This window comes from Gavialis gangeticus, unplaced genomic scaffold (assembly GCF_001723915.1).
Source record: "Gavialis gangeticus isolate Ggan-Ray unplaced genomic scaffold, GavGan_comp1, whole genome shotgun sequence".
Taxonomy (NCBI): Eukaryota; Metazoa; Chordata; order Crocodylia; family Gavialidae; genus Gavialis; species Gavialis gangeticus.
In genome coordinates this window covers 780,853-793,172 of record NW_017729033.1, presented here as the reverse complement: position 1 = coordinate 793,172, position 12,320 = coordinate 780,853, and positions in this window count along the sequence as shown.

Genomic DNA, 12,320 nt, shown 5'->3' with positions numbered 1-12,320 from the left:
AAAAAAAAAAAAAATTCCCCCCCCCCCCCGGCTCTCCCGCAGCTCTGATTAGCAGAGACATCCCGATGGTCGGGGCGATAACAGTTATTTTCATTTGCTCAAATGGAGCAAATATTCAATTATATTCTCATTCTTCCCTCTGAAACCCAACCTGGGTTGTTCTCTGATAAGATCCTATCGAGAGAGGACACAGCTGGTATTTTAGCCAAATTAATATGTGCGCTGGCTGGAGGACAACTCATGTTTGTAATGAGCTCAATCTCCATATAATAACACTGCTGAAACAATAAACGTCATTTCGGATCCAATTTGGTGCCTGGACTGCCAGGCATAAAAACAGTTCTGCTGTAAACTGTCATTATGACGGTTGGATAAACTCTGCAAAGTTCAGGTCAGGTGAAATTTCGCACACAGCCGCTAATAGCCAAGCCAGCCGGCCGGGGCGTGGGGAGCTCAGTGCTCTCTACAGGCTGGAATCAGAACAGCTTCGGGCTGGTTGTCAGTTGTTTCCCTGCCTGCTGACAGCTTCTCCTTTAGCTCTGAGAGCCTTTTAGGGCACGAGGACGAGCGTTCCCATCCCGTGGCTGCACGATTGGTGCTGCTGTGAATTTATCTTGAATTTGCAAAATGCCTTTGCTAGCAAAAGCACTTGCAAGACTTTTATCTAGGAAGACCATTGCTCCTTGTTCTGTTATCTGCCAACACTGAGAAGAGGTGTTGAAGACCCGGGTAGACAAAGCCTTGGCTGGGATGATGCAGTTGGGGCTGGTGCTACTTGGAGCAGGGGGTTGGACTAGATGTGACCTCCTGAGGGCCCTTCCAGCCCTCATTGTCTATGATTCTAAGGGGGCATTTACACAAGATGCTTTAATGCAGAGTAGCCCAATTTAATGCAGATTAAGGGTGTGCGTCTATACGTGTACACCCTTAATGTACATTACAAAGGAGAATTTAGGCTAATCGCACCTAAATTTGATACCTGCAAATGTAGGTGCGATTAGTTAAAGCGCATTAACGCACGTGTAGATGCAACCCAGCAGTAACTTTAGTGCCGGGTCTGCCCAGCCACTAGGGGCACATGGCAGGGCTGCAGGGACTTGACACTAACTTTGGTGCCAACTGCGCTAACTTGAGTGCTGAGTCTCTGCATGTGTAGACACCTGCCAAAAATTGCTTAATGCACATTAGCTTAATGCACGCTAAATTTAGTTGCACTTCAATGCATGTGTAGATGCACCCTATGAAGAACGTCAGTCACCACTGAAGTGCAGGGATTTTGGGATCAAAATGCAACAGCTGTTTTAGAATATGCCCAGGGTGGGAAGGGAGGGAAAATGTTGTATCTTTTAGATTGTGCTGGGGAAATATAAGGTAGCAGAATAAAGGTACTGAAGTAGAGAGGACGCAAAAGACCCCAGGAACAACACCTCTAGCCTATATTGTTAGTCTGATAGGAGGCATCCCCAAAAACCGCTTGCGTCTCATCCCTATTTTAGGTCTCATCAAGAGCCGTGACCATCTTTTTGTCCCGTGTTTATTTAGCAGAATGGTCCATGCCTGGGGCTCCAAGGTCAAGCAAATAAATAATAACAATTCTTGGAGAAGCCAAACTTGTCAGGTGAGCAAGGCAAAATGGTGGCGCTTAAAGGATGGAGGGCACTTTGGTCAGCTGAGCATCTGGAAGCTTGGCTGTTCCTCCCACATCCCGCTGCCCGGGTAGGAACACAGGACCTCTGGGGACATGGGGTCAGTGCAAGGTGCCACCTAGTAGAAACCCATTCCCCAATTCAGTGAGCTCAGGCTTACAGCTAGTCCAGTCCTGTTGGGACAAGATTCTGGGAAGCACGGAAACTTTCGGCTTGCAGGAACTCAAGGCCAAGGAACAAGAACTCAAACAAACAAAAATTCCCAGAAACTTCCCCGTAGATTCACAGCCAAGAGGGTTGCCCCCACCATGCACACACTCTCTGTGGCCTGGTTTAGCTTGGCCGCAGCCTGAAAGACCAGATTATCCGGCATGGTTCTTGGTTCTGCTGGGACGCAGTGACTTGTGAGCATGGTCCGAGCCCTGGCTTGCAAACAAGAAACTTGCAGGAAGGAGCTATGCTCTATTAATGACCCTCAGTTGAGGTTTTCTCAGTTGTAGGAGACTTTTTGAGGGGGTGGGAAGGCACAGCAAGTGCTGAGATCTCCAAGCCCTGCAGGGAAGGAACCCTCCAGGGACGGTGTCCCTGCCAACTCCACCCCCTCACAATGCTCATCTTGATCAGAGCCATCAGGTACATCCATGTTCCCCCCACAATTAGTGCAACATTTGGATTCAAGGAGTGCTGAGGAGGAGACCATAAGCACTGCCTCCCATGCAAGGTTGCTACCGGACATCCACAGGACAGCCCAGAGATCACAGCTAGTCCTTGAATACTCCCAAATTAAAGCAGGGAAACTAGGGTAGGAAAAGACAATAGCATGAAGTGACATTCCTGCCTTCCCATCTCCATCACAGTCCTCTCTCCGAGCAGCAGTGGATTTGCTTTTTCAGGGCTTTACACAAGTACCCAGGCCCTGGTTTTCCATGCATAGCTATTTTCTCACTGGTGTCCCCTGGGCACTGAGAGCAAAGGGCTTGCAGAGCTCTGCACTGGCTTGAAAAAGTTACTGCTCACCCTTACGATGCACCCTGTAGCCAGGGCAAAATATTATACCAAGGCCCACTGTTAATGCAACAGGCAGGCGGTATCCCAGCTTTAAGATGCTACCAGCTCAAAGCAAGCAGTTGGTGTTGCTACAGGGAAACTGAGTTACCCCACAGCATTGAACAGATCAGGAGCAAGCTCCTGGGACACCAGAAGAGCTGCTGGTACTGGCCCGTTTAAGCTTTGCCTATTTTCTGATGCCACAGTCTCCTTCCCCCATATAAATGTACCAAAGCCCTGCTTGACTGAGGGTGAGCGGTCTTCTGCATGCTGGGGTGGTCCAAAGTGCTGCCCCTGGTAGCAATCCATGGGGTTCGACATCCCGCTTGCTCATTGCAATGAGATGGGGTTTACCTGGTTGATAACAGGGAGATGCAAGTAGTGGGTCCTGCTGGGAAATGCAGGAGGACAGAAAGAGGGAACACTTTGGCTGAACCATTTATTCACCACCAACAGCTGGGTGTCCAGAGACTCCTTGTCAGCCTCCTCCATGCTTCCCAACACCAGAGTTCAGAGCACTGTGCAAAGAGGAGAAGACATCACCTCTCTGTTGTGCACGTGGGGAATCAGAAGCCGAGGCCTAAATCCCAGCTGGGCACTGGCCACTGGTCCTTGCCCAGCAGGAGAGGCTCTCCCACGGCCGTCAGTACCTTGTATCCAATGACTAGTCAATGCAAAATGCCCAGAGCCCAGGTAGGAGCTCTCCCCAGCTGTGCCCACCTGACTGAGGCAGACAAAGTTCTTTGGGTAAATGTGATATCTTTTATTAGACCAACTACATAGTTGGAAAAAATCCATCTTTGTAAGCTTTTGGGCACAAATCGCCCGACTGAGGTGCACATATCTCCCCCACTGAGTTGCTCAATGGACCAGCTTTCACAAGGGGTGTGGATGGGGCTCTGGGCAATGCCCTACCCATGGCCAGGTGGTTAAGGCACTTGGCTGTAAGAGTATAGGCTCCTAACACCCCTGTACAAGTACTCTGACCAGTAGACTATGGACCTAAAAAGTGGGACAATTGTCCTTCCTTTCTTCCTCCATCAAGCAGCTGCTAGCTGTTGTTCTCCTGGTCCTGACCTTTCAGGACTTGCAGAGAATTTATGCCCCTTACCAAGGGACATCACAGCGGTCCGTAAGTGGATGAAGTGGATCCCTGCTGAGCATGTTCAGAAAGGCAAGGCAGGTCGCACAGGCCGGAGTAGGATCTAAAATGCCACTTGTGTCACCTCAGCTGTCTACTTAGGTGCTACTTCCTTGCAAAGGAGGGTCAGAGTTCGGCCCACAAGGTAGAAAGGCATGCCCAAGGCCAGTGATGGGGCGGGAAGACAATCTCAGGGACTGGTGGAGCTGGGCTGCCAGTTATAGAAAACTGGAGAGAGAGATGGTAAAAACAGGTCTTAGTCACTGCATCATTGTGGACAGATGGGGAGGATGGAGCTTGAGAGACGATAGAGGTTTTATGTCTACGGGACACCCTCCATCGGGCTGCAATGGCAGGCGACTGGGGAAGCAGCCCCTGTGGTTCGGCACAAGTCTGGGAGTCAGGCAAGAGTGAGGTTTTAATTCTAGCTTCGCTCAATGTTCCCTAAACCTATGAAGGAGGGAAGGTCCCAGCTTTCAGGGGGTCACATCAAAGCCAAGTCATGGAATCACTGAATCATAAAAAGCAAGAAGAAGGGACTTTCACAGGTCATCTAGTCCAACCCCTCACCAGAGGCCATCGATGAGGAGCACTCAGGTAGCAGGTGCCATCAACAGGCTACACCTTACTGGTGTCCCAGTAGCTGGCTTCCAGTGGACAGAGTGAAGGGCGTCTCCTTGGAGAGCGTTTGGACTGGGATGCAAAGCTATTCTGGACCTGTAGTGGGAAGGGAGCTTCTTTTCCTCCTCATGTAGCACCAGGAACAAGGGCGGCTGGTGAATCCCAGGTGCTACTGCAGGGCAAATAGCATGGAGGAGGCATAAGGGAAGCAAGTGAAAAGGGCTTGGGAGAACTGATAGGGGATGAGCATGGAGGGATGGGGAAGGACCTGTTGGGTGGGGATGGAGAGGAGCAAACTGCCCTGTTACAGACTGGAAAAAATCCCTCATGCAAACCCTGCACATGCCATCTTCTCCCGAGCTTTTCTGCTGCCACAATAGGGGCAGACCAAGCTTTGCTTGCCCATCTCTCCTGGCCCCAAGCCCTGGGCACGCAATACAGAGTGAAGCTCGTGGCGGCAGGAAGAGGCTGGAGCGGCGAGGTCTGTTTGGAGCCGATGACTGTCAGGCGATTGCACCCAGGGGGTGAAGGGGTGAGCATGTGGGCCAAGAACGCAGCAAAAGCTCTTTATTTTTGGCCGGGGGTGAGTAAACAGCTGGGAGCCGGAGGGCCTCATTATTTTGGTTTCAGGCACAGCCATGTCTCCCTTCCTCTCTTGCTATTTTTATAACACAGCCAGGGAAGAATGCAGTGCTGACAGGCAGGAATTGTGTGTGTGTGTGGGGGGATTGTCTTTATTTCTTCTCTCCTCAGCTCCTGAGCATGGCCCCATGTGAACGCATCTTCCAGTGGGTGAAGGGGCCATAGGTCACTCATTGAGAGCCTGGCACTTTGCATCATTACCTGAGATGTCACACACAAACCAAGTCCAAAGCTTCAGCCACAAGCTGGGTGGGGAGAGGGCCTGGAGGAGGGGAGCCTGGCAGTTTGGAGCCACTGCAGCTAATTTGTCTCCCTGGCTTCAGGCAGCATCTCCATGCCCATCCCTGTCTGTGCCCCAGCTCCTTTGATGGCTATCGGTCTCAAGGAATGGGAACTTCTCCACAACGTGGTGGCCTTGGGTTTCTCAAAGGGCTATTTCTGGTTTGGGAGGCAGCCAAGTGTGTTGGACGGCGCAGCTGGCACGGTAACTTTACCACATCGTCGTGGCTGGACTGCCACTTATCTAGGTGCAAGTTGGATTTCATCCAGTAGGGTGCAGTAACACACACACACACATGCACACACACACACACTCATGGTTTCAGTAGTGCAAATACATGAGGTGTTCCTCAGCTCAACCTTGCTACCACAGAGCATCACATGGGCTTGGCAAAAACTCCGTGCTGTCTCTGGCTTCAACGGGGATTTTTTTTGGCTGCGTTGCTTTGAGCAAGCCCCAAAATTTGGGAGGCAGCTTTCTTTGCCTCCACTGTTTTAGCCCCAAGGGGTGAGTCATGAGGAGACTTCCTAGGCCAGCACCATGCATTTTCTAGACCTCCCTCCAGCACCAGGCGTTTTCTAGCCTCCTTTTGAAGTTGAGAGACTGCTCCTTGCCTTTGGTATTCACTAGATGCAAAGGATGGAGAGCAGTGCAGAAGTTTCAGTGCATCGGGCTGGGAAAGGGAGGTTTAAGCTAGAGCCCAGGGCTGGTTCATTACTAGACCAACAATCATCTCACTAGGCACGTCTACACGTTGCCGTATGGTGATGTTGCTACAGCACTGTGTTTTAGTACTTCTTCTTGGGCAGTGTGCTGTATGAGAGAACCTGGTGTGCTTGCAAGGGTAGATTTGGGCTGACTGTCCCATTGCACCCATGCCAGGTCTCATGCTAGGTTGTTACTGTGCCATGTGGGTGGCACATGCTTAGATTTTGCAGCTACGTCACCATAGTGGTGTGCTATAATCAGGTAGCCTGCCACTACAGTGACATAGCTGATAATCACATGTAGACACATGTGATCACTACACTGCTGTAGGGCGATGCAGCGTATCACTACATCTCCATAGGGCAAAGTGTAGACGCACCTACTGAGTCACACATCTTCTCCCTTGCTTGAAGCCTTCTGGCTTTCATATTGGCTGCATACAAGCCAGCCTCAGACATGCCCAGCACCCAGAAGATGCCATGTGATGCTTTAGTTTAGTTTTTCAGAGGACTTCAGCAGGAGGGGTGGCAGAAAACATCTTGGTGGAAACATCTGCCAGTGAGAAATGGACTTATTATTGAGATGACAAATTCTGTAGGAAACACTGGTTCTCAGTATTTTTGTTCATTCTCTTCAAAAACCAGCAACCAACTGACTACCAACCAAGGTGCTTTGTACCTCAAATTATTTTGGATTGTTTTGTTTGCTTGACTTTTGGAAAAAAAGCCTGTCCCTGTCCTACCCTTTTTTCTTTTAATCAAAGTTTCCAGCAGTGGTGGCTGTGTGGCAGGGTTCCTGCTCACCCTGTGGGAAATCTGGGTTCAAGTCCCAGCTGAGGTGACTTGGGGTAAGTGAGATAACAAGAAGGAAATCTTCTTGCAGTGGAAAGGGGCCATTGTGTTGGGACCTGGTGACTATCTATTAACTCACTAGGGGGGACCAGAAGGAGAGACCTTGTTTCCCCTAGTGCCTCCTGGCATAACAAGGAATAACGGTGGTAAGTTGTTGGAGAGGAGGTTTAGATTAGACATCAGTAAGAACTACTTCATGGTCAGGGTGGCTAGGATCTGGTACCAATTTCCAAGGGAAGTGGTGCTGGCTCCTACCTTGGGGGGCTTTAAGAAGAGGCTTGATGCCTACCTGGCTGGGATCATTTGAGCCCAGTTTTTCTCCTGCCCAGGCGGGGGGTCAGACTACAAGGTCCCTCCCGACCCGACTTCTGTGATTCTATGAAAAGTTGAACAGAAATGTCGAGAAAAATGAAAAATTGTTGTTTTCATCAATACATTTCCATGGAGGGCAGGGGGAGAAACATCTGAAGTAGCTTTATTTGGATCCAGCATGCAGAGAGAAGCATATTATTCATGGACTTCATCCCTTGTAATGCAAACTTAGGCAGACTTTTTTGTTGGCAGTTGTTGCTCAGGGAGCTTTCTCTTCTCATTAAGCCTCACAGCAAAGGCAACATGAAGGCACCGCTCTTACTAAATGCCCTTCTTAAAGCCTTCAGTTCTCCAGTCCTTGACTCCACACATCAGCCAGACTTTTAATTAATGATGTGGACATTGGAGTCAGAAGGACAGTTAATGATGTGGACATCTTCACTAATGATGTGGACATTGGAGTCAGAAGCAGACTGGCCAAGTTCGCTGATGACGCCAAACTTCGGGGCAAAGCACCTATGCCAGAAGACAGGTGGTCGATCCAGGTTGACCCGGACAGGCTCAGCAAATGGGCGGATGAGAACCTGATGGTGTTTAACACCGAAAAATGCAAGGTTCTCCACCTTGGGAAGAAAAACCTGCAGCATACTCATAGGCTTGGCAGTGCTACACTGGCTAGCACTACGGCAGAAAGAGACTTGGGGGTCATCATTGACCACAAGATGAACATGAGCCTGCAATGTGATGCTGTGGCTAGTAAAACGACCAAAACGCTGGCTTGCATCCATAGATGCTTCTCAAGCAAATCCCGGGATGTCATTCTCCCCTTGTACTCGGTCTTGGTGAGGCTGCAGCTGGCGTACTGCATCCAGTTTTGGGCTCCACAATTCAAAAAGGATGTGGAGAAACTTGAGAGAGTCCAGAGGAGAGCCACGCTCATGATCAGAGGTCAGGAAAACAGACCTTACGATGACAGGCTGAGACCTATGAGGCTTTTTAGCTTGGAAAAGCGCAGGCTCAGGTGTGATCTGATGGCCAACTATAAGTTTATTGGGGTGGCCACCAGGATCTGGGGGAACATCTGTTCACCAGAGCGCCCCAAGGGATGATGAGGTTGAATGGTCATAAACTACTGCGAGACCGTTTCAGGCTGGACATAAGGAAGAATTTCTTTACTGTCCGAGCCCCCAAGGTCTGGAGCAGCCTGCCATCAAAGGTGGTTCAGGCACCTACATTGAACTCCTTCAAGAGCAAATTGGATGCTTATCTTGCTGGGATCCTATGACCCCAGCTGACTTCCTGCCCTTCAGGTGGGGGGCTGGACTCGATGATCTTCTGAGGTCCCTTCCAGCCCGAATGTCTATGAAATCTATGAAATCTGTGAAATGGGGTAGGTGAGATTCCCCTAAAGTCGTGGCGACTGGCAAGCCTCTGTGCAGGTATGTACGAGTGAATGCTCCTTGCTGGTTTGAGAGGACTCCAATTTCAGATGCTTCCTTCTTTAACTAGGAAGAGGAGGGTTGTGATGATTGTCTGACCTTGTTGTCTCCTTGTGCTCACGTTTGTAGCCAAGTCTCTTGTCTACTACTTAGATTGCAAGCTCCTTTGAATAGGCACTGTCTCTTTGCTGGGTGTTTATGACTTGTGAGCATGGTCCAGGGCTAGGGGGTCCAAGTGCTACATTCAAACATCACCATCATGACCATATTTTTCTTTACAGGATTGCACAAATGCCCACAACCATGCCCTTCTGGGATGCCCCTCTGAAAATGCTGCACATTTTCCAGGAGGTCAACTGGGCCAGCTACAAGATGTGCCACCAGGCTTCCTTGTGAGGCCATTGCTGTTTCTTTGGCTTCCTGTGAGGGGGAACCCACTAGTGACCACAACCTTAGCAACATAAAAAATTGGGGATGGAAGGGACCTCCGAGGGTCTCCCACCCTCATCCAGTCCTGTCAGACAGGATCAACTCTATGTAAGTCATTCCTGGCAGATATCTATTTAAGCAGTGTCCTTATAAAGGCTTTTTTTACTCCTCAGAACTGAAAATGAATGTCTTGTATTTGACAGCTTGTCTAACTCTATCCCAACTATGCAGTTAGCCCAATAAAAGATATCACCTAAGAAATCCTTGCTACTCACATAATTCGTGGACCATCCTGGCTATAATGTCACTCTAAAGTTCCAAAGATGGTGAATCCACATCCACTCCAGGTAAACTTTTCCAGTACTTAATCACCTCATCATAGCATCATAGAGAAGCAAGGCTGGAAGGGGTCTCTAGAGGTCATATCTCCTCCAACCCCTGGATCAGCCCTGTCCAAACCACCCTGTACAAATCCATTGTCTAACCTCCTAGCAAAACTACCCAGTCAAGCCTGACACAACACAAGACATGACACCCAAACCTGTCACAGAGGAAGCAGGGGGACCATGGCAGCCAACATCTTGCTTCTGTAAAGATTAATGTTAATTATCTTTTCCTAACATATAACCTAGCTTTTCTCTCTAGCAGTTTAAGCCCATTACTATCCATCCTATACCCAGTGGACACGAAGAATCATGTATTAGTTGCCTTTCTACACAGGCCTTGTAGACCACTCTTTCATAGTCCTAATACTGCAGATCATCATACTCCATTAGGGTTCATGTAACAGGGGGCTGTTTCAGGGTCATTGACCTGCCCACATGTTTCTGGGCCAACCGCCTGCCTCCTCAGCCGACACGCCTTGACGATACATAATTATGGTGTTGATTAGGTGGGAGGCTGCCAATTCTTGCCCCAGTGCCAGAGGGCGCTATCTGCAGCTCCATTCCTCCCCTACGCTGCAGCCCAAGCCTTGCGGATGGCATCCAGGTTAATATTACTAGCGACCTGAGACCGGAGCAAACTGAGTCCAAAGTTGGGCTCCATGCACACGCACATTCATACCGCCTCCCCTCTCATAGGAGGCCTCTTCCACTCTACCCCTCTCACCGGGGCCTCTGGCATACTATTACTGGGCCACACTCCACCACTCTTCTCCTCCTTGAGCGGCCCCTTTGGGCAATCAGGCTTTGCTACTAACATACTGGCCTCACCACGCAGCCCCTTCAGTTCCTGTGAGTTCTCCTACTCTGCATGGTCTAGCCTTGTGTTGAACCCTGGGCTAATTCTGCCCCACGCCCCTCATCAGGCAACTCTATACACTCAAATACACATATACTGGGCTCCCAGCCCTCAGGTTTCCCCCTCATTGGGGTTCTACACCCACTTCCTCACTGGGGCTCCTTATCTTCACCCCCTCACTGGGGCCACAGGGCTTCCCTCCCCAGTGGGGGCTCAGGTGGCCATAGCTGTGCCTGGCCCCATCTGGGTCTTACACCCTCCTTGGGCTCAGGTGGCTGTAGCCATACCTGGCCCTCCTTGTACCCACACTCTTGTGGGGGCAAGGGTTAAGGTGCCCCAACCCACCTTTCACCAGGGTGGTAACTGGCCTGGTATTTCCTGGGGACTCCCATACCCTGGGAGCCCCACCAGGCCACCTACTCCTGGCAGGGTGCAGTTTTAGGTCATTCCCAGGACCAGGAGCCTCCAAACCATCTCCTTAAGCTCCTGCCCTTACCTCCAGGATGTTGCATACAGCCTTGCAGCCAGGTGATGTTTCTGCCTAGCCTGCCAGCAGTGAACTGCTCTGTTTATATAGGTGGGCAGAGATCTAAAATGGCCACTGCAATCAAGCACCTGATGGCTGCTTGGCTCACCCCTTAAAGTGGCAGGCACCAACAGTGCCCTGCCACAGTTCATGAGCCATCTTCCATGACAATGTCTGGATGAGGCCCATAGACACGATAAAGCAATGAGATTAAATTGAACAAAATAGGTCAACAGGTAAACAAAATAGATGCCACTCCTTTTCGATAATTGAGTAGTGGCATCATGTCTCCCTCCCTTCCCTAGGCCAAAGAAACCCAATTCTTTCACTCTTTCCTCATGGTTCATGTTTTCTAGACATCTGCCCACTGCTGTTGCTCTCCTCTGGCATCTCATAGTTTCATAGTTTGTAGAGTTGGAAGGGACCTGAGCAGATCATCAAGTCCGACCCCCTGCCATGGCAGGAAAGAGTACTGGGGTCAAACGACCCCAGCAAGGTGCTCATCTAGCCTCCTCTTAAAGACCCTCAGGGTAGGACCCAGCACCACTTCACTTGGAAATTGGTTTCAGCTCCTGGCCCCTGTTGCTTACCTGGGTAAGCAGGTTCTGCTCGTTGTTGGTCTAGGCTGGGCTGTACTTGTGGGTGTTGCTTGGTTTAGTGGTCCCAGGCTTCCTCCACCCTCATCTTTCCCTTCCCCATTGAGCCTAGTTTAAAGCCCGCTGGAGGAGGTCCACCAACCTAGAAGAGAACACATGCTTACCTTTGGGGTAAAGGTGAAGCCCATCCCACCCGAGCAAGTCTCTTGTTGTGATGTGCGGGTCGTTGTCTAGGAAGCCAAAGCCCGCCTTGAGACACCATTCCCAAAGTTGCCAGTTGGTCTCCCTGATGCAGGTCTCGTGTCGTCTTCAATATCTGCTCACTGGTATGAGAGAAAAGAATACCACCTGTGCACCTATCTCCCTCAGCACACCCCCTGGAGCGTGGTAGTCCTCCATCAGGTGATGAGGGCTTCTCCTGGCCGCATCATTAGTACCCACATGGATTAGGACCATGGGGTAGTAATCGGTGGGTTGGATCATGGCCTCGATCATCCCCATCACGTCCTGAATCCTTGCTCCGGGCAGGCAGTAGACCTCGCGTGTTGAGGGGTCCTGGTGACAGATGGGGGTCTCTGTACCTCTCAGGATGGAGTCGCCTATGATGATCACTCGACGCTTTCTCCTCCGGGACTGCTTAGCTCCATTGGCCTGTTTGAAGGACATCTCTCCACATTCGACTTCATTTATTAACTTGATTTATATTCCGCCCTTCCCAATAAAGGCACAGGGTGGCTTACAGTAAGGGAACAGAATAACTGATAAAACAGAATGACATGAGAAAAAAGGAGTGGCAAGAGAACAAATCAGCCTAAAAGGGGAAAGAGACCATTAACATAC